This window comes from Arachis ipaensis, chromosome B1 (assembly GCF_059453495.1).
Source record: "Arachis ipaensis isolate K30076 ecotype BB chromosome B1, ASM5945349v1, whole genome shotgun sequence".
NCBI lineage: Eukaryota > Viridiplantae > Streptophyta > Magnoliopsida > Fabales > Fabaceae > Arachis > Arachis ipaensis.
The window spans coordinates 92613350-92617883 of NC_142436.1; the positions used below are offsets into that span (position 1 = coordinate 92613350).

Genomic DNA, 4534 nt, shown 5'->3' on the forward strand with positions numbered 1-4534 from the left:
ATAAATAGGACTTCTTACTATTGTATTAGACATCTTTGATCAGTTGTATGCTATCTTAGATCACGTTTGAGGGCTGGCCTCTCGGCCATGCCTAAACCTTCTTCACTTATGTATTTTCAACTGTTTTTCGATTCAATTCATCTTATTTCACTTCTAAGATATTCATTCGCACTTGAACCTGAATGTGATGAATGTGACAATCATAATCATTCCCTATAAACGCGTGCCTGACAACCACTTCCGTTCTACCTTCGATTGAATGAGTATCTCTTAGATCTCTTAATCAAAATCTTCGTGGTATAAGCTAGATTGATGGTGGCATTCATGAGAGTCCGGAAAGTCTAAACCTTGTCCGTGGTATTCCGAGTAGGATTCTAGGATTGAATGACTGTGACGAGCTTCAACTCGCGATTGCTGGGCGCAGTGACAGATGCAAAAGGAGGGTGAATCCTATTCCAGCATGATCGGGAACCTCAGATGATTAGCCGTGCTGTGACAGAGCATTTGGACCATTTTCACAAGAGGAGGGGATGTAACCACTGACAACGGTGATGCCCTTGCATAAAGCCAGCCATGGAAAGGAGTAAGACTGATTGGATGAAGGCAGCGGGAAAGCAGAGATTAAGAGGAACGAAAGCATCTCTACACGCTTATCTGAAATTCTCACCAATGAATTACATAAGTGTCTCTATCCCTATTTTCTGTTTAATTAGTATTATTTTTGAAAACTCCATAATCAATTATTATCCGCCTGACTGAGATTTACAAGGTGACCATAGCTTGCTTCATACCAACAATCTCCGTGGGATCGACCCTTACTCACGTAAGGTTTATTACTTGGATGACCCAGTGCACTTGTGACAAATTATGAATTGAGATTAGAGCACCAAGTTTTTGGAGCCATTACCAGAGATCACAATTTCATGCACCAAGTTTTTGGCGCCGTTGCCGGGGATTGTTCGAGTTTGGACAACTGACGGTTCATCTTGTTGCTCAGATTAGGTAATTTTCTTTTTGTTTTATTTTCAAAAATTTTTCAAAAATCTTTCAAAAAATTTCTCACCTGTTTTCGAAAAAAAATTTTCAAAATAAAAATGTTTTCAAAAATATATTTTTCTTCAAAATTTTTAAGAATGAATTGTAGTATTTCATAAAGCATGTTGAAGCCTGGTTGGCTGCAAAGCCACGACTGTAGGGCATGTTAGGCGTGTCATGTCTGGATACATACTAAAGCTTGGCTGGCTATTAAGCCATGTCTGACCCTTTGATTGGAGCTTTAGACTAAAGAGCATAAGATTCCTGGAATTCATATTAAAAATTTTGGAAGCCTTATTTTTCTTTTTTTTCAAAATGATTTTCAAAAAAATTAAAAGAAAAAAAAATTTCATAAAATCATAAAAATCAAAAAAATATTTTGTGTTTCTTGTTTGAGTCTTGTGTCATGTTATAAGTTTGGTGTCAATTGCATGCTCATCTTGCATTTTTTCGAAAAATTCATGCATTCATGGTGTTCCTCATGATCTTCAAGTTGTTCTTGGTAAATCTTCTTGTTTGATCTTGATATTTTCTTGTTTTGCATCTTTTCTTGTTTTACATGTGCATTTTTGCATACGTAGAGTCTAAGCATTAAAGAATTCTAAGTTTGGTGTCTTGCATGTTTTCTTTGCATTAAAAATTTTTCAAAAATGTGTTCTTGATGTTCATCATGATCTTCATAGTGTTCTTGGTGTTCATCTTGACATTCATAGCATTCTTGCATGCATTCATTGTTTTGATCCATAACTTTCATGCATTGCATCATTTTTCGTGTTTTTCTCTCTCATCATAAAAATTCAAAAATCAAAAAAATATCTTTCCCTTTTTCCTTCTTAAAATTTCGAAAATTAGATTTGACTTTTTCAAAAATTTTTAAAAATCTAGTTGTTATTATGAGTCAAATCAAATTTTCAATTTAAAAATCTCATCTTTTTCAAAATCTTTTTCAAAAATTAAATCTTTTTTTCAATTTTTTTAGTTATTTTCGAAAATTTCAAAAATATTTTTCAAAAATATTTTTCTTAATTTTACATCATATTTTCGAAAATAACATCATCAATTAATGTTTTGATTCAAAAATTTTAAGTTTGTTACTTGCTTGTTAAGAAAGATTCAAACTTTAAGTTCTAGAATCATATCTTGTGATTTCTTGTGAATCAAGTCATTAATTGTGATTTTAAAAATCAAATCTTTTTCAAAAACTACTTTCAATCATATCTTTTCAAAAATATCTTCTTATCTTATCTTTTTCAAAAATTTGATTTCAAAATATCTTTTCTAACTTCCTAACTTCTTATCTTTTCAAAATTTGTTTCAACTAACTAACTAACTTTTTGTTTGTTTCTTATCTTTTTCAAAACTACTTAACTAACTCTCTCTCTCTAATTTTCGAAAATATCTTCCCTCATTTTCAAAATTTCTTTTTAATTAACTAATTATTTTAATTTTTTTGATGATTAATTTTTGAAAAATTACTAACCTTTTTCAAAAACTATTTTCGAAAATCACTAACTCTTTTTCAAAAATTATTTTCGAAAATTCTCTCCTTCTCTTATCTCCTTCTATTTATTTATTCATCTACTAACACTTCATCTCACCCAAATTCGAACCCCCTCTTCCATCTGTGTTCGAATTTTTTCTTCTTCTTTTCTTCTACTTACACAGGGACCTCTATACTGTGGTAAAAAGGACCCCTATTATTATTATTTTTCTGTCCCTCTTTTTCATATGAGCAGGAGCAAGGACAAGAACATTCTTGTTGAAGTAGATCTAGAACCTGAAAGGACTCTGAAGAGGAAATTAAGAGAAGCTAAATTACAACAATCCAGCAAGCACCTTTCAGAAATTTTCGAACAGAAAGAGGAGATGGCAGCCGAAAATAATAATAATGCAAGGAGGATGCTTGGTGACTTTACTGCACCTAATTCCAGTTTACATGGAAGAAGCATCTCCATTCCTGCCATTGGAGCAAACAATTTTGAGCTTAAACCTCAATTAGTTTCTCTGATGCAGCAAAACTGCAAATTTCATGGACTTCCATCTGAAGATCCTTTTCAGTTCTTAACTGAATTCTTGCAGATCTGTGATACTGTTAAGACTAATGGAGTAGATCCTGAAGTCTACAGGCTCATGCTTTTCCCTTTTGCTGTAAGAGACAGAGCTAGAATATGGTTGGACTTTCAACCCAAAGACAGCCTGAACTCTTGGGATAAGCTGGTCACGGCTTTCTTAGCCAAGTTCTTTCCTCCTCAAAAGCTGAGCAAGCTTAGAGCTGATGTTTAAACCTTCAGACAAAAAGAAGGTGAATTCCTCTATGAAGCTTGGGAAAGATATAAACAGCTGACCAAAAAATGTCCTTCTGATATGCTTTCAGAATGGACCATCCTGGACATATTCTATGATGGTCTGTCTGAATTAGCTAAAATGTCATTGGATACTTCTGCAGGTGGATCCATTCACTTAAAGAAAATGCCTGCAGAAGCTCAAGAACTCATTGACATGGTTGCTAATAACCAGTTCATGTACACTTCTGAGAGGAATCCAGTGAGTAATGGGACGCCTATGAAGAAGGGAGTTCTTGAAATTGATACTCTGAATGCCATATTGGCTCAGAACAAAATATTGACTCAGCAAGTCAATATGATTTCTCAGAGTCTGAATGGAATGCAAGCTGCATCCAACAGTATTCAAGAGGCATCTTCTGAAGAAGAAGCTTATGATCCTGAGAACCCTGCAATAGCAGAGGTAAATTATATGGGTGAACCTTATGGAAACACATATAATCCATCATGGAGAAATCACCCAAATCTCTCATGGAAGGATCAAAAGCCTCAACAAGGCTTTAATAATGTTGGAAGAAATAGGTTTAGCAATAGCAAGCCTTTTCCATCATCCACTCAGCAACAGACAGAGAATTCTGAGCAGAATCCATCTAGCTTAGCAAATTTAGTCTCTGATCTATCTAAGGCCACTATGAGTTTCATGAATGAAATAAGGTCTTCCATTAGAAATTTGGAAGCACAAGTGGGCTAGCTGAGTAAAAGGATCACTGAAATCCCTCCTAGTACTCTCCCAAGTACTACAGAAGAGAATCCAAAAGGAGAGTGCAAGGCCATTGAATTAATTACCATGGCAGAACCCACAAGAGAGGAGAAGGATGTGAATCCCAAGGAAGAAGACCTCCTGGGACGTCTAGTGATCAATAAGGAGCTTCCTTCTGAGGAACCAAAGGACTCTGAGGCTCATCTAGAGACCATAGAGATTCCATTGAACCTCCTTATGCCATTCATGAGCTCTGATGAGTATTCCTCTTCTGAAGAGAATGAGGATGTTACTGAAGAGCAAGCTGCCAAGTTCTTTGGTGTAATCATGAAGCTAAATGCCAAATTATTTAGTATTGAGACTTGGAAAGATGAACCTCCCTTGTTCACCAATGAACTAAGTGATATGGATCAACTAACATTGCCTCAGAAGAGACAGGATCCTGAAAAGTCCATAA

The 4534-nt window shown here is 35.0% G+C and overlaps 1 non-coding gene across 1 annotated transcript; it reads right to left on the reverse strand.

The window, feature by feature from the left end:
• Nucleotides 1–3297: 3297 nt before the first annotated feature.
• Nucleotides 3298–3405, reverse strand: LOC148577478 (small nucleolar RNA R71). The gene has a single exon (XR_015904650.1). It is a non-coding gene; the product is annotated as a small nucleolar RNA R71 (small nucleolar RNA).
• Nucleotides 3406–4534: the final 1129 nt, after the last annotated feature.